General features: G+C 43.0%; 1 protein-coding gene across 9 annotated transcripts in view; it reads left to right on the top strand.

The window, feature by feature from the left end:
- KLF12 (Kruppel like factor 12) overlaps positions 1–27,936 on the top strand; it is a 253,007-nt gene that overhangs the window by 52,720 nt on the left and 172,351 nt on the right. The window contains exon 1 of one of the 9 annotated variants that reach the window (XM_044284571.1): positions 20,935–21,043. The exons of 7 other annotated variants lie outside the window; for them this stretch is intronic. The gene's annotated coding sequence lies outside the window, so the exon portion shown is untranslated. Of the gene's footprint in view, positions 1–20,934; positions 21,044–27,936 lie in introns of those variants that run through there. One more of the 9 variants, XM_044284576.1, reaches the window with a different exon arrangement.

Here is a 27,936-nt window from a genome sequence, read left to right as displayed (position 1 = left end):
TTAATTGTGCGGATCACAGCCCCCTGTAAGAGATCGGGTACTGCCAGGCAGCAGGGAGCAGTCATGTACACAGTTCTCAGTATATTCTAACTTGAAGCGTCCCCATCACTATGGGAACGCCTCTGTGTTAGAATATACTGTCGGATCTGAGTTTTCACGATCTAACTCAAATCCGATGGTATATTCTAACATAGAGGCGTTCCCATGGTAATGGGGACGCTTCAAGTTAAAATATACCATCGGATTGGAGAAAACTCCGATCCGATGGTATATTAATAGGGACTCCTGACATTACATTGAAAGTCAATGGGGGACGGATCCGTTTGCAATTGCACCATATTGTGTCGACGTCAAACAGATCCGCCCCCATTGACTTGCATTGTAAGAGTGGACGGATCCGTTTGGCTCCGCACGGCCAGGCAGACACGAAAACGCTGCAAGCTGTGTTCAGTTGTCTGCCTGCTGAGCGGAACGGAGGCCAAACGGAGCCATACTGATGCATTCTGAGCGGATCCGCATCCACTCAGAATGCATTGGGGCTGTACGGATCCGTTCGGGGCCGCTTGAGAGAGCCTTCAAACGGAACTCACAAGCGGAACCCCGAACGCAAGTGTGAAAGTAGCCTAAATCTGGTTTATGCTTTATATTTTGGCTTTAATGAGTTTGTAGTTATCATTTTTAAGCACATTTGATCTTCACGTTCCTTTCCCTTTTCCTAGGCTAGTGTTGTGACACATAAATTCATTACCACTCACTATTTCACAGTAAGTTACATTTAATATCAAGATGGACATAGGCTGTAGAAAACCTTTTGTCCTAGGTAGAACCATAGCCAGGCCTTTCACCTGCATTTACGTACCCTGAAATGGGAAGATTGACTTGTTGGGGGTCTTTCCCCTTAGGACTCAGTAACGGGAGCACATGCCCTGCCAGCCCCTACCCCCATGTTCCTGATCTTTGGCACCTGTTATAATGAGAATTCCATTTACAGAAAGTCTTTTATTATATATGTCTAATTCTCTTTATAATTCATTAATTCATGATACCGGCAATGATTTAGTAGCGAGGATAAAGGAGCAGTCATGATTTCAATGTGTACCTCCTGCTTGTATAGGTTCCATTCGGGCAAATAAGAATATCAGGGATATAATCTAAAGGTAGGGTTGGACTGGCCCTCCAGAGTACCAGAAGATCCTCCAGTGGGCCCAAGCTGCAACAAAATAATGGGCCCCTTTATAAAACATGGCTCCTTATAAAACAGAACCCTTAAAGGGAATCTGTCACCTATTTTGACCATATAAAACCTGCAGTGTCCCAGGGGGTCAGTAGTGTATGCTGGGCTTTGTAGTGCAGATTGACCACTAACCTGGGATCCACTGTCGTCTTCAATTGGGGCAAATACTGGAACAGGCAGGTATTTAACAGTTCGTGACGCCAGTGTCAATTAAACGGTGACACGCCGTGTAAAGTATGGTGGAAGAATGAAGCAAGCACAGGATAGCCAACAAAAACTGGAACTTTTACTGAATATCAGTCAGGATAATACACGGACACTGGTAGTGCACAGTTCCATAAAAGACGGTTGGTTTTAGAAGAATACAGGTGGTTCTTGACATTACAGAATGGCCGGTCTTAGCGATGAATTATACAGAGTGTTGATTTCAGGAGATGCAGTACAGGCGGATTGCTCACTATTCCTGACTGGTCCTGCTACATGTGACTTTCTCTCCAAGGTCTAATGCCCTTTATCTGGCGTACCCTTGAAGCTGTCCTTATCTAGTACCTCCTCTGTTATCTTGAGTACCTCTCGCTTTATCTGATCGGCCTCTGTGGTAATCTGTGTCTTGGCTTGTGGCTTGTTTATGCTGCTTCAGCTAAACGGATGATGACTCAGGAGGGGAACCTTTTCCTTGGATCCGGAACCCGGTTACAGGGCCTTTACTACCCTCTCCTAGCCGACAGGCTTCAGGCCTGCTATGCTCTCACAGGCCCATAGCCTGGCCTTCTCTCAGACACAGGATCATTTCTGACCTCTGCTCCCACTGTCTGAACACACTCCTGTTACTTCCTGACTGGGCCTTATATAACCTAGGGCTCCCTAGCTCCCTCTAGTGACTCAGAGCTGGAATGACACCCTAGCCGGCCTGCATAAGCACGTTTCACAGTAACAGGAAAATACATAGCATGACATTACAAGATGTTTTTACCAACCTCCCCTTAAAGGGGGAACGACAATACCCAAGTGACCCTTCTGTAGTGACGGGGTATTACTCTCCCGTACACTACAAACCGTTTACATAGCAATGTGCAATAAAGTACCTTCTTGCCTACATGTGTCTTCTTTCTTTTATTCAACTTTTCATTCTTATAAAAAAAACGATTTTTCTGATATGCAAATGAGGTTCTAAGTTGCCCAGAGGGGCGTTATTACTCTGCTCTAGTGCCCAGTAACGCCCCCCTGCAGTGCCCAGCCCGCCTTTCTTCCAAGCCCAGCATGCCTCCTAAGAAATAAATGTACTCCCACATACTTGCCGAATGGCGCCACCCCCTCCCCACTACGTCATTTAATTTATTCATTGCACCATCGTGCTTCCTCCTCTCTTGGCCTACGGCGCTACACCCTCCTGAATTATGTCATTGAATTTATTCGCTTCATCGGGCGTTACCTATTCCTCTCTTGGCCTACGGCCCCGCCCCCTCCCCATTACGTCATTTATTTTATTCATTGCACCGGACCTCCCTTCCTCCTTTCTTGTCCTCCGAAATCCCGCGCAGGCGCAGTATCTGTGAGTGCCTGCGCCTGCACGATTCTCCTGTTCCAGAGGGCAACAGCCTCAATAGTGTCACTGGGCCCGGCGCATGCCCCCCATAATTGGGATGGGATGGCGCCGTTCGGCAAGTATGTGGGAGGACATTTATTAATAAAAATTACTTAAATGTGAACATGCCTATGTCCTGCATTCACAGAATGTGGTCCCTCACAATCATTTCCTCTGGTGGGCCCAATGGAATTCAGTCTGACGTGCTCCTTATATACTGTACATAAAGATTCATAAAAACTGTGAAGTACAGTGGCTCAATGTCCAGTAGTAGGGTGTTCTGAACACTAGATGACAGGTCAGCCATGTATAAAAAAAATGAGGATTCATTGTGAGAATTGCAGTTTTAAAGTGCCAGCATATTCATCTTCTATCAATCCCAGCAATCTGCTGATGTGCTGACACGTCCAGGGAAGTCTGACAGTACATTGGAACAAAGGTTGAGCAGTTTTAATAGATAATCTAAATCAGTGAGCCAGAACACTTTACACATGACTGAATGGAGATACAGCAACTGCACACAAAGCTGTGTACTATACATTTGATGGCGTATAGTGCACAAATGCCCACACAGTCCTGCCATTCAAACTGAGATTCTATTCAATGTTCAACTACACTATTATGACCACTTCATACTTTTGACATTGGCAGTACATAGCTCATGAAGACAGTCATAGTCATGTGTAGTGGACTGGCCTAGTGGGTATATAATGTGTGCCATAAGCTGTCTGCGCACATTCCTCTTTGCTGTCATGGGTAAAAGTGGCAGTTGTTGGCTTTTGGGCCAAGGATGGCAGTATTTCTGAAACTGTGCAGTTCGTGAACTGTTCTTGGGCTGCCATGGTGAAAACGTATCGTGAGTGGACAAATGACACCATTGCGAATAAGGGACGTGGAAATGTCCACATCTATCTGCGTCTCTCTATCCACATATCATTGATGTGAGAAGTGAACGTCACCTAGGAAGGTGCATTAGGGCGGACCAAGGTGCTACAGTTGAGTAGGTCACCTCCAAATGATCCAGGGGCTACCAAATGTATGTCTAAAACTGTTAATCGAACCCTCCTGTGTATGGTTCTCCTGTGCCGACAGATCACTGCACCTATGCTAACTAAGTATTATTGGCAGAAAATGCTTACATTTTTGTGGCAGTATTGGAATTGGATCTCCACTGATTGGCAAAGGGTTGTCTTCTCCGATGAATCCTATTTTCTGCTTCATCAAACAGATGGACTTTGGCATGTCAGATGAGAAACATTAGAGATCAAACACCTTGCAACCATTGCTGGAAGAACACAAGCTAGTGGAGGCAGCATAAAGGTCTGGGGAACGTTTTTGTGGCATTCTCTGGACCTCCTCATCCATTTGGAAGGCCCTCTCAACTGCACAGATGGATTCATAACCAAATTGGATCACGTACAGCCATATATGCGGATGGGAACCTCTAGCAAGACAATGCATCATATCACACAGCTCGAAATGTCTGACATTGGTTGGAAGAGCAGGACCAAGACTTACAAGTACTGTCCTGGCCACCTAATTCCCCAGACCTGAACACAATTGAGCACCTGTGTGACCACCTTTAATTGTCGTGTTTGCTATATGGATCCTCCCCGACATGCCCCCAGATACCTGTGACAACCTACCAGGACCTTTTATTGAGTCACTCCCAGCCTGTCTAGATGGAGGTCATAATAATGCGACTTGACTGTGTAATACTGCCATACAATGTCTGTTTATCCATATAGGGTCCATCACACCAACACACTATATAATGCCTAAATAAAATGCAGTATTCAAATAATTATGACTTGTAATGTACCCACATAATATAGCCATATAGTTTACAGATAACACTGTACTTCACTTCCCCAAAATAATGGGTCGTTTTATGGTTCATTTTATTTATTATCAGACAAAGCATTCAGTGTAAATAAACGCTCTGAGACTACTGGAACTGACAGTTGAGTGGAATATTTTTCCACTCTACTCTCAAGTTGCATCTTGGCATCCAGTCCTCAGATAGGGTCTCCAGGAAATGGGGGTTCTAGGCAGTTGCCAACTTTGCCTCCCTTTTAAAAACATCCTTATGTGTATTAATGTCTGTATGTTTGATTTCTATTTCAATAGATCAGAACAGACCCATTTAACATAGAAGTTATATGTATGGTGTATTTCAGTATGATTTTGTCACGAAAACAAACCATAACATAGTTTCTATGTTAGTCAGAGGACTTGTGGGATGCTGTTTATCCTTGTGGAGAGTGCCATGGTTGGTGTAGGAGTTTCTTAGGTCAGTCAGTGCTCCCTGGGAAAAAGGATATGCAAAGAGCTAATCTGCATATGCCATTTAAAGTGATGCTATGTTTCACCAGTTTGTATTAGTCTTCATTCTGTTGTGATATTGACTGTAGTCAAAAGCGCCTCCTTCTAAAAATTGCCTGGATATTTGATCCAACCATTTCCAAGTTGTGAAACATAAAAAAAGAGCCATCAGCTTCAGGGGTTTGCCATCCAGCTTTGGAGGACATATACATTGTTTGATGATAATTACTTTTTCTTGACGGCAGATTGAATCATAATCCAGGAGGGAAAAGAAAACAAGAGGGTGAGGGTATACATTGAAATAATATTAAAACCCCTCTCTGCTCAACATACAGTTCATTTTTCAGAATTGTGGCTGTTACAGTGTAAAATTAGACTGGTGCTGTAGCAGGAAGCGTGTCTGCTGAGAGTCACATACAGTACGTATGATGGAGGGGGTGTGCGCGGTCTCGTAACAGTTATCACTTCTAGACCGTGTTACAGGCCAAGAGCATGCGGGTGCATGCAGGGGTCATGACTGCATGTCATGATAAAAACTGACTGAGCGGTGAGAATATAGCGACAGGAAGTTACTTTGTTTACAAGAAGTCAAATAACCGCAGTCTCGAGTTAAAATTCCATGGCTGCTTTCATTATGAGTAGCAGAAAGCAGCTTCGCACACTGAAAACTGCCAGCTCACAGTTGTCTCGTGTAGGTCTCCTCTCGAAATATCTTATTTCTCTTTTCACACATTACAGATAACATTTTTTTTTTCTTATTGTGCCTTTAAAAAGTATAATTTATTGTTTTTATACATTTTGTGACGTTCTAGGTAGAGATGAGTGAATTGCTCAAGATCTGATTCTGGTTAGATTTAGTCAACTGATTCGATACGGGTCCGAATTGATTCTACCCGAATCAAAAGTGTTCCATTTGGCCTTAAAATTTGTGCATGACACTCATTTCATTTTTTATTTTTTTTTCACCTGAATCAAATCACCAAAAATTCAGATCCACCTTGAATTTTTATAAAACTTTATAAGTTTAGAATCTGTTCACTCTTCTCTAGTCCTAGGTTGCATAAGCAAATAGTAGATTTGAAAATGGAAAGCATAAAATCATCCTATCTACGATTGCTCATTCCCATAGAGAATCATTGTTTCTTGTTTATATTGCACAATCTGCTGCCCAGAAATTCGGATTTTTGTGTCTCCATCGACGGCACCTTTACACAAGGCAATTATTGGAATTGTCCCCATCATCAACCTTTTGTAAAGGGGCCCTTTTGGTGTTTAGCTATCTATCTAAACTAATATACTGCTCCATTATGTTTTCAGTGTATTTGTATACAGTATGTGCCTGGGTGATGCAAATGACCCCAACTTTGGACATTTAAATGGGTTGAAAAATGTAAGAGCATTATATATTGAATAATCGCACTATAAGGATTTTAATTAGCCCAAAAATAAAAAATGACTTTTGGGGGGTGACAGAAGCCCTTTAACATATATTATTATTATGGTAGCCCCAATAAACCATGCTTATCTGAGTTCTTCCATTAATGGTAGCTTCCAGGGGCTGCTTATCATAGGTTCTGCAATTTCAGGAATTGGAGAGCTCTTTTATTTATAACCAGAATATACACATTTATACAACAAAAAAGAAAAAACATCCTAAAGTTATCGTAAAATGCAATAAAACAAGTCTGAGATGCCTTCCTCTTTCAGTGCAGCTTCTCATTGGCTTTGGAGAAAGGAGTTTCATTTTCCCCTTCCAAAGATAATCCAGGAAACACATTCCCAAAGCAAAAGTTTGTGTATGCTTTCCTTCTCCTGGGCTCCCTTCCAATTCTGCTTAAATAAAATGGAAGTATTAATGCAGCCTTCCAATGCTACTGTAAATCTGCACTAACTGCAAGGTCATAAAAGTTACAGCCCAGAATACTCCAGCACTGCAAATAAAATGTAACTTGCTTGGATATTCATCCCTGGAATGTCTTATACTATATAATATAGAATTTTATAACCTTTACTGTATGCAGTGCCTTGTGTGCTGTCCAAACAGACGTGACAAGGTGACAGAGCCAAGGAAGCAAGAGACAGCACAGACGACATTATCATCTACTCTGTATATTTCACTGCTCTCTGAATGAAACCAGTGGCAAAGTATGACATTTGGAGCACAGGATGAGAACTTGCTTGTGTAGACAGGTTCTTAAATGATGGCTTTTATCTGCTGTAGTTTTTGCTACCATAAGAGAAACAGCTCTGGCTTTATATATCGTCATCTATACCTGTAGAAAGGGAATCTACAGTGTGACTGTGTGCCCATGGACTCCTCTTTGTTCCTCCAGCAGAGTCATAGTAAAAAGAATATATATTTTAAGGGAACCTAACAATCTTTAGGATCGCGGAAAACACCTTTTTTAATGGTCACAATTTTCCTTGATTAGCTCACTTATTCCATCGAAAGCTGAACTTTCAGAAATTTGAGACACTGATTTTTGGTTTCCAGCAGCACAACCTACAAAAATGGTTAGCAATTTTCTTTTTTGTATAGTTTAGGCACACTTAAAAATGCATTGGTTAAAGGGGTTTTGTCAATGAGACAACCCCTTTCAAAATGTAGGCACTGCAGAGATCACCTGAGCACTTATGATAAACAGCTGGTTTTGAAAGCCAAAAGCAGGAGTGGTTTCAAAACACAGAAGAGGTGCAAATATTTCCATTTTATTTTAGCTCTGTTTTGGACCCACTCCTGGTTTTGGCTTACAGTTACTGATCAAATACTGACTGTGTGAAAGCGGATGATCAAAATACAGGATCCATTATTTTGTTTTTTAGTTTTTCTGTTCTGACGGATCAGAAGAACTGAAAAATAAACTGCCGCTGCTGCTGATACCCTTCCTACTCATGATCATGGGGCCACTACTGTCAATGGTACCGCATTAGCATTTTCTGACAGCCGTAACTTTTTTTTATATTTCGATCTAGAGAGCTGTATGCGGGACGAACTGTAGTTATTAGTACCATTTCTGTGGCACGTATGACTTGATTGGAAAGGGTGACTAGAAAATAGCAAATTTGTGCGTTTTTTTTTTTTCACTTAATTTTTTTTCCGTTACAGAGTTTTATTTTAATTGTTCATACTTTTTCAGACGCGGTGATACCTGATATGTTTATTTTTATTGTTTTATATATTTTTATATGTAAAATTGGGATAGGGGATGCGTTAAACTTTTTAAAATATTTTAACTTTAAACTTTTAAATTTTTTAACAATAACTTTTAGCCCCCGTAAGGCCCCTTGCAAACGAGCTTGAGCTGATTAGGTCCGGATGCGTTGCGGATGTGTTTAGTGAAAAATGAGCGATTTCACAAGCGAGTACATGCGATCGCAATCATGCGATCCCGTTCAGTTTTTATTGCGTGGGTGCAATGCGATTTAATGCGTTTTGCATGCGCGTGATAAAAAACTGAAGGTATACAAACAACATCTCTTAGCAACCATCCGTGAAAAATGCATCGCATCTGCACTTGCTTGTGGATGTGATGCAAATTTCATGCAGCCCCATTCACTTCTATGGGGCCAGCGTTGCGTGAAAAACGCATAATCTAGAACATGCTGCGATTTTCACAAAACTCAGAACTGATGCGAGAAAACCAACGCTCATTTACACAGCCCCCTTGAAATGAATAGGTCCGGATTTAATGCGGGCGCAATGCGTTCGTATGACGCATTGTACCCGCGCAGAATGCTCGTTTCTGTGAAAAGGTCCTTAGGGCTGGCCTAGAACCTGGGATTGCCCCGTCTCCTTAAAATGGAACCTTCACAGCAGCCCACCCCCTTAAATTTGACCTTCACAGCAACCTTTAACAGTGAGTTCCACAGCACCCCACCCCCTTGACAGTTACCTCCACAGGGGCCCGCCCCCTTAACAATGATCTCTACAGTGAGCTCCACTATTCCTGGCCCTCTTAACAGAGACCTCCACAGTGACTGCCCCTTTAACAGTGACTGCCACAGTATCCCGCTGCCTTAATAGTGACTGCCACAGTATCCCCGCTGCCTTAATAGTGACTGCCACAGTATCCCCGCTGCCTTAATAGTGACTGCCACAGTATCCCCGCTGCCTTAATAGTGACCTCCCAGTATCCTGCTGCCCCTTTAATAGTGACCTCCACAGTCCCCTCCTCTGTTAACAGTGACCTCCACAGCGGCCTGCCCCTTTATTAGTGACCTCCACAGTACCCGTCTCCTTAACAGTGATTTTCACAATATCCCGCCCCCTTAACAGTGACCTCTACAGCACCCTGCCCTTTAACACTGACCTCCATAGCGGACCGTCCCCTTAACTGTGACCTCCACCATTCTCTGCCCCTTTGACAGAGACCTCCACTCAAGCCATCCTTGCTTAAGGAAACTAGTGCCCCCCCCCCCCCCCCCCCACAGCAAGCAAATAGATTGCATCTGTCATTTTTAATAGGTCTAGAACCACAATAAACAAGGAAAGCTGCAGGCAGGAGGCAAATGAGTCATTCCGTCACTGTCGACTTGCCTCCAGTTGTCACTAAAGAGGACCTGTCACCTGACATGTCTATTTTAATACCTACTTGCATTTCACATAAAATAATAGTTCTACAACATATTTTCAAATAACTATGTGCCTGCCACTTAGCCAGTGACCTCCACATCATCCTGCCCCTTTAATTAGTGGCCTAACTGGGTTGGGGCGTGGCTTAGCGAGACTTCTTAAGTACATCTTTTGAGGGTGGCCTTAATGGCCACCCTACCTGCCCCTGAACTGTGAGCTCCACAGCACTCCACTCATCCATATCGCCCTGCCCCTTTTAAAGCTGACCTACAGCAGTGAAGAAAAATGGCTCGGTTGTTATGGAAACCTGGTGTAAAACTGTGTGTATGTGGAGACTAATGGCCTGTGAGCTTCTATTTGCTGATATGGGTCATGTGACCAGGCTTCTATTGGCTAATGCATTTTTTGGGCATATCTCAGGAACGGTATGTGCTAGAGAGCTGAGACCCGGTCTAAAACCTTCTTGGACACCTGATGTACCTGTGTGCCAAATTTCGTGATTGTAAATGCGATGGTGCGGATTCCTTTAGCGGACATACATCTATACACAGACACACACTTAGCTTTATATATTAGATATATATAGGTTTGTTTTTTCCATTGCCTACTGGAGACATTACTGCATACTGAGGACTATACTTTGAAGTGAGCTCTTCACAGTCTGTTATCTCAAGTACAATTTAACATCTAATCTACTTTACTGAGATGTCGCAGCCAATGTAGTATAATTCTATTTAGGAAAGGTCAAATAAAATACTAGTGTACCAACTGCAAGGACCTTTGATGTGACCTAGATGTGCCAGCATTAGACTATTCCTTCGTATCCGGAAACTTCATCTGACAGGGATTAGTAGGAGAGTCTCCGCTAGTCAGGAAATAGATGAAGCTGAGGGGTATGCCATGTTCATTTGGGAGCTTCCTCCTGCCTCTGTTTTTAGCTGTGCAGTGTAATGTTGCATACTTCCCTTTAGGCACGTCAAAGTTCCTTCTCTGTTTCTAATATTCCTTGTACAAGCAAAATTGTTTTATTCTGTACAATATTGAACCACTGTGGATTTAATAATAGTAATCTATATATAACGCTAGCAAATTGTGGAGCGCTTTACCATTGGGGAAGTAAATTGACACGTAATCAGAACAAATGAGCAGAGAGGTAAGAGCTTACAGTCTGAATGTCTTCTTTACACTGATCAACAGAAAACTCATTTGAAGGGATGTTCTGCAAACCCCAATCTTACCAAAATTGCCTCTGCAGACATGAGAAAAGTCACTAAATTTACACACCAAAGACTCATTGCCGAAATTTCTGCAACTGAAAGTCTTTTCCATACATCTGAATTTCAGCCTCATGCACATGAATGGAACGCTGAAAGTCTATGTGAATATACGCATTCATGTCCTTTAAAAATGTAATGTCGCCAACAACAGGAGAACCATTGAAAGAGGACCGATAATCTCTCCTAATTTGTCTGTTTTAGCAACAACTTACATAGGTTGCATTCACCACGTAGTAAGAATTCTAGAGCATCCTGAAAAATGCACTATATAGAGCATGCTGCGATTTTAACGCAACGCACAAGTGATGCGTGAAAATCACTGCTCATGTGCACAGCCCCTTAGAAATGAATGGGTCCGGATTCAGTGCGGGTGCAATGCGTTCACCTCACGCATCGCACCCACGCGGAAAACTCGCCCGAGTGAAAGAGGCCTAACAAAGAGGAAGTAGCGCTCACATGGAGCTCTGCCTCCTCTTCAAATAGCTGATCAGTCGGGTATCAGACCCCCGCAGACCAGATATTGATGACCTATACTTTAATATATGATATGTAGTAGAAAAACCCTTGCAACAATAAAGCCTCATTCACACGTCAGTGATTTCCATCAGTATGGACGCTACACTGGTGTGGACGCTACACAAACAGGTATAAGGCCTCATACACACGGCAGTTGTGTGGCTGTTCCATGCATTGGGGATAGCAATTTGCGGTCCCCAATGCACAGACAACGTCTGTGCGGCGGCTGGGATGGATCGAGACCCATTCAACTTGAATGGGTCTGTGATCTGTCCGCACCGTAAAAAAATTGAACATGTTCTATTTTTTTTTTTTGCGGTGTGGAGGCACGGACAGAAATGCCACGGAAGCACTCCGTAATGCTGGAATGCTTCCGTGGTGTTCCGTGCCTACGTTCTGCACCGCATCTCCGGATTGAGGACCCATTCAAGTGATTAGAGCAGTGTGCATGGGGAAAAGACCTAAGGAAAAGATCTGCTCCTGCTCTATGTTTCTGTGTTTAGAGCCGCATTTGGTTTTGGCTCACAATCACTGATGAAAATCACTGACCAAACACTGACGTGTGAATAGGGCTTAAAGCCTTTTGCACGTGTGTTCAATCTGCATTTTTTGAGGTTGGCAGATGGACCCCCTTTTTTTTTTTTTGTGTGGATTCTTTCATTTCTAGAACAAGTCCTATCCTTGTTGTGAACGAGAATAGTCATTTCTAGTGATGGGAGTGAGAAACATAAAGATTGCACATGGAAGGTATGCATATACTTTGTGGAACCATGGTTTGCGGACCCCAATACAGACGGTCATGTGCTAGACGCCCAATATAAGCCTTTTGTGAGCTACACCTAAAATAGTCATTTTTTTCCAAGAGTGTTCATCTGTCTGTCTGTGTCTGTCTAGCTATAGGACCTACTATCAGCAGTCTGCTCGTCACAGAACAATTCTGACAGTAATGAAACATTATGAATTATTACTACTGCAAAGCCTACAAGTGGTAACACTCAGCTGGACCTCTATTACACACGGCTAGCAATTCATTCATAACTTCTACAAGGTATAATAAAGGAATGGCACGACGTAGTCAAAAGAATAGATGCTCCAGAATTATCACATGGGGGCTGCAAGTAGTTAAAAAAATATATAAAACATGTCAGGAGAAGTGACAGGTCCTGTGTAAGAGGCCAAGAAAACATTTCACAAACCATATATGAAGTTATCAACTGTGGACCCCAAACCCCTTAGGCTACTTTCACACTAGCGTTCATAGGTCCGTTCGTGAGCTCCGAACGCCTCCGTCCAGCCCTGATGCAGTCTGAATGGAGCGGATCAGCTCAGACTGCATCAGTCTGGCAGCGTTCAGCAATGTAAGTCAATGGGAACGGATCCGCTTGAAGATGTCACCATATGGCTCAATCTTCAAGCGGATCCGTCCCCCATTGACTTTACATTGAAAGTCTGAACGGATCCGCTCAGGCTACTTTCACACTTAGAATTTTTTCTAAGTTATTAATGCAGACGGATCCGTACTGAACGGAGCCTCCGTCTGCATTATTATGATCGGATCCGTTCAGAACGGATCCGATCGAACGCTAGTGTGAAAGTAGCCTTAGTTTGACCCACCAATTTATTTTTATGTTTTGAGGCAATGTACCAGATTTCTTAAGCTTGGCATGCATATTCGTTCTTGATATCTGATTGTTAGTCATGATTACTACACTAAACTTGCAGCAGAGTCGGGGTCACATAGGCTGCTGCAGCCAATGACTGACTTCAGCGGTGATGTGTCCCCCCCAATCAGCATGTCACTGTTGGGTCACGTGCTGCTTGGCGACATGTGACTACTGGGGCCAGTTGCAGCACACATGACCCTGTCCATGTAGGAAGTTTATATCCGACAGATTGGGACCTACAGAGAAGTCGGTGTTGGAAACCCCTTTTAAAGGGAACCTGTCACAGTGTCTGAGCTGCAGCCTGCTCTCTATGACTGTGTGACAGCTATCTCTGTATAATCAGTGATAGGACCGCACCCTGGACTGCAAAGCCCAGAATGAGCAGGAATTTAAATGAATACAAGTTATACTAAATATTTTCCCATAATTATATATCAATCTGCTCAGCTCCTCCTGCTCTATAACCTGCTGCCTGCAGATTACACTGCATTTTCCTGGTCACAGTTCCCTTTAGGTCATTGGTGGAAGGAGTGATTTCTAATTTTTCTTCTTAGCCATTTTTCTCCTTATGAATTCACATTTTCATGTATTTTTAGATCAGGTGATGTGCTGTCTGACATCTGCATCAAATGTGCTGTGGCGTGTACAGCATTTGCATAATTAATCTACATAGAAAAAGCTGACTACACTTTTTTGTGTTCAATGTTACTAACCAGAATCCCCCCATGATTTGAATTGGCAAAAATCTTATTTTATGTGTATGATGTGATCATTTTTTTAAACTAGAGAAAATTCTTTTAAGCCCTTTTATAGACTTTAAAACGTAAACCTAAATTTAAAATGATGGTGCAAAATGGAGGCGGCTCACCTGTCTGCTCTCATGTATAAGGTGCTCAGTGTCTAACTGACTCGCCCTATCAGAAAAAAATGAAATCTTAATAGGTGTATAGACAAACACTCGGAGAGGTAGTGTCGGATGAAGAGAACCTTTTAATGTATAAAATATTATAGCAAGATATGAAAGAAAATGTCAAACAGGAACCTGTAAAGTGCACAAAAAAATATTAAATGAAGATAAAAACAATTATATAGATAAATAACGTAGATGATCTGTAAATAGCCACATAGGATAAAAATGATCATATCACATTTTTGGTGTGAAGTTTACAAAAATGCATATAAAGGATCCAACCTCTGTTGATAGGAGAATACTTCTACCTAATTGCAGTCGCAATTACAAATAGTATTTGTAAAACTATGTTCCAACAATGTAGTTTAAGTTGCTCCTATTAGGGTACTTTCACACTAGCGTTTTTCTTTTCTGGCACCGAGTTCCGTCATAGGGGCTCTATACCGGAAAATAACTAATCAGTTTTATCCCCATCCATTCTGAATGGAGAGAAATCCGTTCAGGATGCACCAGGAGGTCTTCAGTTCAGTCACTGAACGGCGTATTGGACAGAAGAAATACCGCAGCATGCTGCTATATTATCTCCGTCCAAAAATCTGGATCAGTTTCCGGAATGCCGGATCTGGCATTAATTTACATTGAAATGTATTAGTGCCGGCGGATCCAGCATTAAAAATGCGCAGACCAGTAAAAATGTGAAAAAAAATATATATAACTGATTGGTTTCTCCGGATGACACCCAGACAGATGGATCCGTTCTTGCAATGCATTTGTGAGACTGATCCGCATCCGGATCAGTCTACAAATGCTGTCCGTTTTGCATGCAGATTGCCGGATCCAGCAGGCAGTTCCAGCGACGGAACTGCTTGCCGGATCACTCTGCCGCAAGTGTGAAAGTAGCCTTAGTTTGGCAACACTTAATACCATAGTGTGGTGGAGCAAATCACTTCTGGTAGTTCATAAATATCCAGTATAGGGATGTAATGGATCGGCTAATCTCCTTTTAACTTATGTTCCGATAAAAGTGCAGTTCACACTATAGTATGTGTGTGTCTCATAGAATGAATTGCGCTGCGTTATTCCAGAGACCGTTAATCATGGGCCCATTTCATCCAGGTGCAAAATTTATATATACCCAGTTCATTTAAGGGTTAAGTTGGCAGTCAGGTACTGATATGCCTACAGTGGCATCCCACGTGGCATTTGTATCCTGACTGCGATTACCTGTCCCGTCGTTCTGGCAGCCTGCTGTGTAAGACCGGTCCTCTGTCCGAATCTTGCTGTTGGCGTTCCACGTGATGGTAGGGTGCTCGTGTGCTAGTTGGCGGGCTGCGTGGATACGGATCGGTGAAAGCAGGTGCCAGCAGGTAAAGCGCTTCAGACAAGGTAATTTAAACTATATTCCTTCCACATGCGGGTACATTGCTAGTTCATCAGACGCATTTCGGAGTCTGAAACTGACTCCTTCATCAGTGGTTACCCGCATTTTACCCATCTCACCCCTTTTATACTGTCCTTTCGGTGAGAGTAAAGATCCTTCCTTTTTTCTTTTCTCTCTTATTTGGGCTATTCATATTAAAGCTTATCGGTCTAAATGATTGGAATCCCTATGTCACTGGTCCTTTTTATCCATAAAGCTAAGTGCATATATTGCACGTATTGCTTTTTTGTTGCTGTATGACTGCGTTTTTTTTCTTATACATGCATTCTTTTTGTGTAGGTATGCTACAAGATCAGCCTTAGGCCTCATGCACACGACCGTTGTTGTGTCCCGGGTCCGTTGTCTCGTTTTCCGTGATTTTCTGCGGACCCATTGAAAGTCAATAGGTCCGTGGAAAACTCGACTAATGCACCGTTTGTCATCCGCATCTGTGATCCGTGTTTCCAGTCCGTGAAAAAAATAGGACCTGTCAATGGGTCCGTGAAAAAACACGGAGGCACACAAGATTGTCCTATCATTTGCATGGCAAACTTGACTTTTTTTTACTTTCCTTCATGTCTGGCGATCCTCCAAAAATAAAGGAAGACACACGGAAACAAAAACTGACACAGATCATGGAACAACTGAACCCCTTTTTGCGGACCGCGTGTGCATGAGGCCTTATACACATAAATTAGAAAATTTATATATTTTCGGCCAGGAGTTTGTATTAGGTCAAAAACATATACAGGTCATTCTCAAAAAATTAGCATATTGTGATAAAGTTCATTATTTTCTGTAATGTACTGATAAACATTAGACTTTCATATATTTTAGATTCATTACACACAACTGAAGTAGTTCAAGCCTTTTATTGTTCTAATATTGATGATTTTGGCATACAGCTCATGAAAACCCAAAATTCCTATCTAAAAAAATTAGCATATTTCATCCGACCAATAAAAGAAAAGTGTTTTTAATACAAAAAAAGTCAACCTTCAAATAATTATGTTCAGTTATGCACTCAATACTTGGTCGGGAATCCTTTTGCAGAAATGACTGCTTCAATGCGGCGTGGCATGGAGGCAATCAGCCTGTGGCACTGCTGAGGTGTTATGGAGGCCCAGGATGCTTCGATAGCGGCCTTAAGCTCATCCAGAGTGTTGGGTCTTGCGTCTCTCAACTTTCTCTTCCCAATATCCCACAGATTCTCTATGGGGTTCAGGTCAGGAGAGTTGGCAGGCCAATTGAGCACAGTAATACCATGGTCAGTAAACCATTTACCAGTGGTTTTGGCACTGTGAGCAGGTGCCAGGTCGTGCTGAAAAATGAAATCTTCATCTCCATAAAGCTTTTCAGCAGATGGAAGCATAAAGTGCTCCAAAATCTCCTGATAGCTAGCTGCATTGACCCTGCCCTTGATAAAACACAGTGGACCAACACCAGCAGCTGACATGGCACCCCAGACCATCACTGACTGTGGGTACTTGACACTGGACTTCAGGCATTTTGGCATTTCCCTCTCCCCAGTCTTCCTACAGACTCTGGCACCTTGATTTCCGAATGACATGCAACAGTCCAGTGCTGCTTCTCTGTAGCCCAGGTCAGGCGCTTCTGCCACTGTTTCTGGTTCAAAAGTGGCTTGACCTGGGGAATGCGGCACCTGTAGCCCATTTCCTGCACACGCCTGTACACGGTGGCTCTGGATGTTTCTACTCCAGACTCAGTCCACTGCTTCCGCAGGTCCCCCAAGGTCTGGAATCGGTCCTTCTCCACAATCTTCCTCAGGGTCCGGTCACCTCTTCTCGTTGTGCAGCGTTTTCTGCCACACTTTTTCCTTCCCACAGACTTCCCACTGAGGTGCCTTGATACAGCACTCTGGGAACAGCCTATTCGTTCAGAAATTTCTTTCTGTGTCTTACCCTCTTGCTTGAGGGTGTCAATGATGGCCTTCTGGACAGCAGTCAGGTCGGCGGTCTTACCCATGATTGCGGTTTTGAGTAATGAACCAGGCTGGGAGTTTTTAAAAGCCTCAGGAATCTTTTGCAGGTGTTTAGAGTTAATTAGTTGATTCAGATGATTAGGTTAATAGCTTGTTTAGAGAACCTTTTCATGATATGCTAATTTTTTGAGATAGGAATTTTGGGTTTTCATGAGCTGTATGCCAAAATCATCAATATTAAAACAATAAAAGGCTTGAACTACTTCAGTTGGTGTGTAATGAATCTAAAATATATGAAAGTCTAATGTTTATCAGTACATTACAGAAAATAATGAACTTTATCACAATATGCTAATTTTTTGAGAAGGACCTGTATAAGAGAAATAAAAAATATAAAACTTATATATATTAAACATAACAAGTGTTATTATATTCAGTTGTATTTTTTCTTCAGGTATGTATACTACATATATATGTCACTAAAAGACTGCATATATTGCTAAGGGTACTTTCACACTTGCGGCAGGACGGATCTGGCAGGCTGGTCTCCCTGTCGGATCCGTCCTTCCGCTGTTTCGCCGTATCCCCGGACCGTCCCCATTGACTATAATGGGGACAGGGGCGGGGCTCCGGCGCAGCTCGGCGGTGCACGGCAAAAGCCGCCGGACTTTTTTGTCCGGCGGCTTTCGCCGTGCACCGCCGTGCTGCGTCGGAGCTCCGCTCCCGTCCCCATTATAGTCAATGGGGACGGAGCGGTGAAACAGCGGAAGGACGGATCCGACAGGGAGACCAGCCTGCCAGATCCGTCCTGCCGCAAGTGTGAAAGTACCCTAAGACACTAGAAGATGGTAGAGGACAATAGGAGACAAGGGGTGGGGGCCTTCTGCCACGGGAAGATTGGGGTAACTGATAAAACACCGATCCTCCGTCGGCCAGGGCGCACCACCCCGATTCGACAGGAAGCCAAATAGCTCAAGTTCAGCATTAAGGCCTTTAGGTAAAAGGGTATTAAAATCAAAGATGTATCTAGATTCTGCATGGGACATTCTCATGATGTGATCTCCTCCCCTCCAATGCTCCTCCACCTGTTCAATAGCTGCAAAGAATATACCCTTTGGATCTTGATTATGGTGTGTTTTAAAGTGTTTTGACAGTGAATGCTTTTCCTATCCATTCCTAATGTTAATGTGTTTTGATATTATTTTTTTGAATGTCCTTTAAGTTCTTCCGATATATTGTTTTTTGCATGGACAAAAGAGTCACCTTACAATTACTACATGTATTGCATCTGTAAAACCCTTTCAAACCTAGCCAGCCTTTTATTGAATGTTCCTATTTTTTAAGTCCCAATTTAATAGAAGGTGCAACCTTCAGTCCTAGATTTGGAGCCTTAGTGTATATATTTGACCATAGATTGAAGTAATTTGTCTACATATTGTGATAGATTGGACGTTAAAGACCCGATGCCCGAAATGATTGGACGTCCAGGCGGATTAATTAGGCTCTTGTGTACCTTTGGCAAATAATAGAAGACTGGTAGTTTTAGTTCTGTATTTGAGATGAATTTGGCTTCCTGTTCTAAAATGTTATTATTTTCTACATCTTTTTGACAAAATTTTAAAAGAATCGGATTGAAATCTTTTGGTGGGATCATTGGTTAATTTTCTGTATGTAGTTGTCTCCTGCATTCCTGATTGTACTTATGATAGCTCCTCCCTTATCCGCCAGTCGGATGGTAATATTACTTTGTGTTTGTAATTGTTTTATTGCTGGAATCTCATGACTTGAGAGATTATTTCTAATATGGTTATTTTTTATTTGTCTTATATCAGTTTCAATGCATTTGAGGAAAGTAGCAATCTCTTGACTTATTTCTTGTCTAGGGAATTTCATTGATTTTTGTTTTAGATCCGTGTGTATGTATTTTTCATTTTTATCTTCTGAGACATATGTAATGGGGTTTGAAAAAAAAAAAATACTTTTTAAAACATAGTTTTCTAATGAATTTTTCTATCCCTATATAGATATCAAATTTATTCATTTTTGTGGTAGGTGCAAATTTTAGTCCTAAATTAAAATGATGAACTTTGGAATGTGTTCAGTGATTGCAGTGACCAAAACCTAGTGTTGCGCGTATTTCCATCTACAAATTTAACCTAGTGTTACACGTATTTCCATCTGCAAATTTAACCTAGTGTGAAACGTATTTCCATCTGCAAATGTAATCATTTATAGACTTCCAAGCAGAAGTGTCTTATCTTTTCTCAAGCTTATGTTTTCTGTATGACTTTTTTTACATTTAAAAGTTTTAAACTTCTTAACTTCAGCTTTGGTATTCTATATCTTGGACTAGGGGTGGGCGGTATAGGCGATATGCGATATAAATTTGTGCCACGATATGGATTTTGTGCATATCGCCTATATCGCCGGACTGCGATATGACCACGGAGTGGCGAGTCCCAGCAGTGTAATGCTAGGGCTCCGATCGGTTACCATGGCAGTATAATGCTGCTCACTGACATACCATGGCAGCCAGGACTTCAGTAGTGTCCTGGCTGCCATGGTAACCGATCGGAGCCCCAGCATTACATTGCTGGGACTCCGATCAGAACTGCTGCTGCCACCAATGATGTGGGGGGGAAGGGGGCCCCTGCCACCAATGATCAATACTAGGGAGGGAGGGGGTCGCTCTGCCCACTGCCACCAATGATGGGGGGGGGGACCCTGTGGCCACTGCCACCAATAATTAATACTGGCGAGGGAGGGGGGGTGGGTTTTGAGTTACTAGAGGGGGCTGATAAGAGGGAGAGGCTGGGGGGCTGATCAGAGACTGGGGGGCGGATCAGAGGCTGGGGGGCACATGAGAGGCTGGCTGCCTTGGTCAGCTCCCTACTGTTGTGTGCAAAAAACACAGGGCAGCAAGGGAGAATGTAAAGTCCTATTCACCCTAATAGAGCTCTATTAGGGTGAATAGGACAAGGGTTCTAGCCCTTAAGGAGGCTAATAGTTATTAAATAAAAAGTAAAAAAAAAAAAAAGTTTCATCCCCTCCCCCCCTCCACAAATATAGAAAACAATATATTGCGATATTTATCGCACATGCTTAAAATTATATTGCAATATAGATTTTAGGCTATATCGCCCACCCCTGTCTTGGACAACGCTATAACCATGGATCGGATAGGCTTTTTGTCTTCTTTTTACAAATGTAGGAATTGTATGTGCTGACTTGCTGCCCCGTCAGTAAGAAAAGTTTTTTTTTGCTGATGTTAAAGGGCTCATCCCACTGCAAAAAGGGGGTTTGTGTCCTTTTCTTTGTGCACTGTGTATCTCAAGGGTTGTGTGTAGAGGAGAGTAGAGGGTTAACTATCAGGCCCAGGCTACAGTAACGAGGTGTGGCTGACTCCACCCTGCTAGCTAGGAAGCTGCTGGGTCAGGGTGTAGCAGAGAGCGAGCTGTGCGAGGGCGACACAGCAGTATCGTCCAGGATGCCAAGAGCATCTAGCAAAGTGAACCAGCGTCTGAGAGAAAAGGAGAGTGTATGTTTCAGACTGGACAGACATGACCTAGGAGAATGCAGAGAAATAGCCCGTGAAAGGTAACAGATATACGTGTGTTTTGGACTTCACTGGTCAGGGAGTGAAGTTTCAGACACCCCTCCAAGCTTAAAGGCTATGTACACCTTTTGGAGGCAATTTTTGTATATTAATGCAATTTACTCATTTTTAGCTAAAAATCATATTCTATTGGCCTTTATTTTAAAAAATTGAGCCATTCTGTAACAAAGGGTTAACTGTTTTTCTAACTGTGTGACTGGTACTTTAACTTTGTGTTAATCATCTATTACAGTGTTCCTCAACTCCTGTCCACCTACCGGTCATGATTTGAGGATATCCCACAGAATGAATACCTGCGGTAAGTTCTGATGCATTGGCACTAATTATATCTAAATACTAAGGAAATCCTGAAAACCTGATCGGCAGGTGGGCCCTGAGGACTGGAGTTGAGGAACCCTGATCTACCCCGCTCCCCAGCACCTGCATCTCTCCTGATGCCGCCATTGCATCTCCCCATCACGTGGATCAAAACATTCGGAGGTTGGGGGGCAGCCAATAGCGGGCCTCCACAGGAATGACCCTCCCTAGCGTCACCCACGATGCTAGGGACGCTCGCTCCTGCCGCGGCATGTTATTGGCTGTCCTCTGTCGCCAGATGTTTTCATCCGCGCAACAGGATGATGCAGCAGCAACCTTGTGGGGAGCAGAAAAGACGCGGATGCCGGGGAGCGGGGTAAGTATAACCAGTATAAGGGGCCTGGTAATGTTAGGGGGCATTATAGGGGTTGTATGAAATCTTCTATCTTCATTCAGCCTGCGCCGACATTCACCACGCTCACCTGCAGGTTGCTAGGAGATATTGTTTGTAAACTTTGTTTTTTTATTACGTGCATGCAAAACGCATCAAAACGCATTGCACCCACGCAGAAAAAACTGACAGCAATCATAGACAAAACTGACTGAACTTGCTTGAAAAATGGTGCGAGTTTCACTGAATGCACCCTGAACGCATCTGGAGCCAACCCGTATCGTTTGTGTGAAAGGGGCCAGCCATTCCCGGATTGCGGACAGCATATGCGGATCAGCAATAAATGGGCACCCTTCCATGTGCATTCCGCATCACAAATGCGGACCCATTCACTTCAATGGGTCCGCAAATCCGGAGATGCGGAAGGGTGCGAAACGAAATCACTGAAAGGAACACTACGTAAGCACTACACAGTGCTACCGTGGAGTTCCATTCCGCACTTCCGTTCCACCAAAGGATAGAACATGTCCTTTTTGCAGAATTGTGCTTTCCTGGGTAATATACCCGGAGAGGTGAACATGACATAACACTACACTGTATGTACAGCACAGTATGACCCCTCCTGTAGGATAGGCGCCCATTCTATGTATTGCTGCAGGGCTGACACCGACTGTACTCTGTCCCCATGGTCTGAGCCCCTGGTAACCAGTGGAGTAGCTAGAAATGACTGGGCCCCACAGCAAATTTTTAAACGGGCAGGCAGGCGTCATACAGTGGCATTTGATTCTTTAACATACATTTGTTTTTACTGGACTATGACATACACAATACAAAAATGCAGTACTCCACATTCTTGTAGCCTGCACAATCCGGTAAAAAAAATTGATACATTTTTTTTTTTTTACAATGAAACACTATGGAGAACCCATCAGTATGAGGCATCCGAATACGTTTTTTTTTGTATACGTTAAACGAATGGAAAAACAGTGATGTAAACCCAGTCTTAAATGTGGGACAAAAATGTGATGTGAACTAGCGGTGCATTGTACAGTTGTTGAAAACAAAACATACTCGCCTGCTCCCCGCCGCTCCATTATCTTCCAGTCCCCATTCTGGCCTCATACTGGTGTCCCCTCTCCCTCCTGTTACTGCCGACTACAAAGCAGTCTCTGTAGGATAAGCTGGGCTGTACTAATAGTTAGGACAGGATCTCCCTGTAGCACACTGTACTGAGCCCTGGCTGCACTATTAAGCAGCCAGGCTCCTCTATTAATGGTCCGTGCTGATGGGCGGGGCTTAGCTCCCTGCTCTGCTCTGAGGACATTCTAAAGCAGCAGTGTAGAGGGGGGTGTGGCCAGTCTGACTGTTTACTACTGCTCCGGGCCCCGAAGCAGCTGCTTCCCCTGCTTTCCTGGTAGGTACACCACTGAATGAGTGTTTATATTGTGAGAGAGAAGAGATAAGAAGTCGGTCTGCTCCCCAGATGACCGAAAATAAAAATCCACAGGCAGCTAGTAGAGCATGTCCGTTCTGTACAGAAAAAAGGATTCCATATTTTTTATAAAGACCAATTGAAAAAACTATTTTAACTCAAAATAAGTACCATGCAATAATTTAAAAAAAAATTGCCCTTAAGCGTGATCACCTGTTAAATATCTGCCCCCCTAAGTGGGTACAGCAAAAATACCTATTGAGTGTGCTGAGCATTGTAGTGCCACACATTTGCGCACAGAGAGAAACATAATGGTTGAGAGACACATTGCACCCCCTTAGCTGGATTTGAGAAGATTGTACCGGTTATATAGACAGAACCTAAGAGCTCTTTCACACGAGCGGATGCCGTGCGTGGAATCCGCTGCATGAAAGAGAGCCAAGCCCCATTCCGGACAGCAGAGACACAGAGCAGTAACATGATTGATAATGTTCTTTGCCTCTCTGTGAACTATTTACTACAAAACCACTTGGCTGCTGCATCACCGTTAATGTTTACTGTGTCATACCTCCCAACTTTTTGGACAGTCAAAGAGGGACATTTATGGTTCATTGTATGAAAGATTAATTTTTCCTGCATATCTTGGTTTTCTCTTAAGAAATGGCGCCAAAATAATCTGAATATAGAAATTTCTAAAATCCCAACTGCATCAAATAATTAAATAATTAATATACAAATGGTGCTCAAATATATATGGAGGAACCAGACAAGCAAATATTGTATTTTATCTTTTATTACTGTTGAAAACTTCAATAACAAACTTACCGTATTTTTCGCCTCATAAGATGCACTCCCCCCCTCAAACTGGGGAAAAATGCCCCTGCATCTTATGGGGCAAATACTAATGAGCGCTTCCATTAGTACTGGAGGACCAGGAAGCGGTAAAGACTCTGTACTCGCTGCTTCCTGGTCCTCTGCTGTCGGCTGTGAAGGCTTCGCACTGCGTGAGGGCGCTCTGTGTCCTCACGTGGTGCACGCCAGTTAACAGCACAGCCGACATGGGCGAATGAAGATGATTGCGGGCGGTGAGGAACGGCGGCGTCCTGGAGCAGGACAGATAAGTACTTTATTTATTTTGTAATCTGAGGCTGGGGGCTGATTAACCTATGGCTGCGGGCTGATATGAGGCATGGAGGACTGATCTGAGGTCTGATTGGGGGTCTTCTTTATATTTTGCTCTGATCTGAGGTCTTATTAACATTGGGGATCTTATTGGGGCTGTGAGCTGAGGTCTGATTAATATTGGGGGTTTGATTGGTGGTCTGACCCGAGGTGTAATGAAAAATATTTTTTTTCTTATTTTCCTCCTCTAAAACCTAGATGCGTCTTATGGGCGCATCTAGGTTTTAGATCGCTCCTAAAGAGGGACACTTGGGAGGTCTGCGGTGTACATGCTGTTAAAAATATGATCCAGTTAAGAGTTATAACCATTTATATACATAGCATGGCGCCACCTGGTGTTCAAAGTGTATAATAGTATGCATGACTACCTAATGAGCTGAGTGCCAGCAAAAATGCATTCTGACTTTCCCCTTAGCCAGGTTCTGGTTTTCTGCCTTCTTCCCTCCTTAGTGAACGATGTGAATGTCCCACTGTATATAGCTTCACTAATCTGGACGTCACAGTATGAATCTGCAATGGAAGGACTATATAGTATTGTTAGCTGCCAGAGGGGGAGGAGACTGATTCTGCTTACAGCAGTGCAGATTAGCAGCACCAATGGTTTCCAGGGATGTATAAAAGAGATGATAAATAGATTTGAAATCTAGGAACACTGCAAATTACTTTAAAACACAAGGTAACATAATTTCTAAACTCTTGGTTCTGAAAATAGTTCCCGGGATAACCCCTTTAGGTTCTTGCTTTGAACCAAACCCGATTTCAGGAAATGTTTTTTTTACAGTACACATTAATTTGTGAAGTTATTGCGCGAAGTCTCTCGAGACTTCGCGAAGCAATAACTTTGGCTCATCGGAGCCAATACATTCTAATACTGTACGAAGCTCCTGCTCCGTACAGTATTAGAACTAAGTTTTATGCGAATAGACTTCGGATGTTTCATCTGAAGTCGATTCGCTCATCCCTAAATACAACCATCTGCATCCGTTGTTAACGGATCAAGTTGTATTATATTTAACATAACCAAGACCGATCCGTCATGAACTCCATTGAAAGTCAATGGGGGACGGATCAGTTTTCTATTTTGTCAGAGAAAACTGATCCGTCCCCATTGACTTGCATTGTGGGTTTTGATGGATCCGTCTTGCTCCGCATGCCATGATGGAAATACAAACCGCAGCGAGCTCCGGTATGAGGCCGGCGCCTCTACATACCTCCAGCGGATCCTCCGCCAGCTTACGGCTTTAAAAGACCGGTCTTAATAAATGTGCTCCTTGGCTCTCAGGAGAGGTAAGCCACTGTTTTAGGTGTTTGTAGGTATGGACTGAGAACTTAAAGTGGCACTGATAAAAATAACAAAAATGTGCCCCATGTTGTAGGCAGGTTCAAATTGACTAAAGGCGGGCCAACATAAGTAGAAACAGTATAAGTAGGCACAGCAGCAATACTGTACCGCCCCTGAAGAACCAAATACCACAGTGCAGCACATAATGCTGCCTCAGCAGAATCAAATATCACCGTGCAGAACATAATACTGCAGCCCTCTATGAAGTATTCAGCTATATCACCATCCTGAGGATGCAGTTGAATTCAGGAGGACACCTGCGACTGCTGGCCAGGTGCATAAGCACCTGATGCTCCTAGCATTAATTAATGCTGAGACGATCAGATTGTGAGGAGGGCTCAGGCGAATTCCCTGGGCATTGGCCCACTGGGACATTTCCCTGTAGGGTCTATGGCCAGTCCTCCCCTGGGTGTTTGGTAGTATCTGATTACCTGCTCCCTATTCAGTATACATACATGCTAAGCAAAGCACGCATGTATATGGTATGGGGTTGAGAGTGTAGCTGGCAGCTGAATGAGTGTTTGATCTGAATTGCATGTCTAGCTTAGCGCTGCCTTCACAAGATCTGCTCTTCTAGTACAAAGAAGCAAAGCTTAGATCCACTCCACCGTTTATGAAAAAGAGAGGTATGGGAGACCGGATGGAAATGTGTTATAAGCAATTCCACGTTGCAATTGCTGCCATATTCTGCGCATGGCTTGTGCCTGTTCTCCGCTGACAGTGCCTGCGGTGTTATCTCGCTCACTCCTGATTATATATAGTGGGTAATTCAGATAATATCATGTTAGGAAATTTCTGATATCTTGGTTCAATAACATAAACTTTTAATATAGCTCCAAACCTCAGCTCCTTTTTAAGTCATGAATACAGCAGTAAAGGAATGATACCATGTATGCTCGGTGCCTACTAGAGGAGCACGGTGATCCTTACCCCCATAAAAATATAAGCACCTAGGAACCTTTGCTGATAGTTACACCATCTTATAAATCAGGACTGCCCTATTAAATAATGTCCGGGTGTGATCTTTACTCGTCATGATCTACAAATGAGATATGAAACAATCTGTAAATTGGTCAGCTTTCAATGAGACTCCAGGGAGAGATCTGTTTTATATTCCTAGCACATCCAGGTTTCCAGAATGAATCACCAGTTATCTGATGTGCTTCTGACCATTCATTAAATCTTCTTTGTGCACAGGGCAGTGACAGGTCACCATAGGCCAAGCATTCAGCTGAGAACCTGTCGCATCTTATTGATCCGCCTGTTATTTGTTTCAGCGCAGTTTGACGTTATTTCCTCATAAGCGGGATTGTGGCAGTCTACACACTACAGTGCCCAGGTCTGTTAGTAAATAGGCCTAAGTCTTATATAATTTGCCTTTCCCATTAGTGAAGAATGATGTGCAGAAATGTCCTGCCTAACTATGACCTATAAATATAATGTATAGAGCTGAACAAATGACCGTGGACTTTGGGAGTCAATTAGATAAAACCCGAATGCAGTTTGTTTATTTTCTTAATAGACGTATTTCAGTATAATAAATGACCCCCTCTGTTTTGGACCTATGGCTCACTTTTAGACCCCTGTGGACCTGTACATGGGCTAGGCCTCAGTGAAAATGTGTTCATAGCACTATGCTAATGAAAACTGCCCTGACTCAAAGGTGCGCTATAATCTCTACCCTCCCGTTCTGCAAGAAATACTATCTGGACTGGATCTCCCCATGGCGTCTCGTACTTACAGGGGTTATCCCATGATTAATGTAAAAAATGAATCCAGTAGATTACAACCTCTTCTCTTTTTTTAAAAAAAATTATTTTTTAACAAAGCTAGAACCAGTCCTGTATCTCACATGGATCCAACGATCTCCCCATTTATTGCTTCAATCCTTCTGCTAGATTTATTTCAAGCTGTCTGTTCAGGAGGTGTGTACTTTCTCAGAGAGTGTGTCTTCTCCGCTGCAGTTGGTGGCAGCAGGTGGTGCTATACGGTTAGAGTTCAGTGAATAACTCGGTAGCTAGAACACATTTTTAATTACATGCAATTACAAAAGTACTCAGCTTCAGGTGCTGGTTTGAAAAATGTACAGTCGTGGCCAAAAGTTTTGAGAATTACATAAATATTGGAAAAGTTGCTGCTTAAGTTTTTATAATAGCAATTTGCATATACTCCAGAATGTTATGAAGAGTGATCAGATGAATTGCATAGTCCTTCTTTGCCATGAAAATTA

This window comes from Bufo gargarizans, chromosome 3, assembly GCF_014858855.1.
Source record: "Bufo gargarizans isolate SCDJY-AF-19 chromosome 3, ASM1485885v1, whole genome shotgun sequence".
Taxonomy (NCBI): domain Eukaryota; kingdom Metazoa; phylum Chordata; class Amphibia; order Anura; family Bufonidae; genus Bufo; species Bufo gargarizans.
Note: the sequence above shows the minus strand (reverse complement) of the source record. Positions and strands in the feature narration are given on the sequence as shown.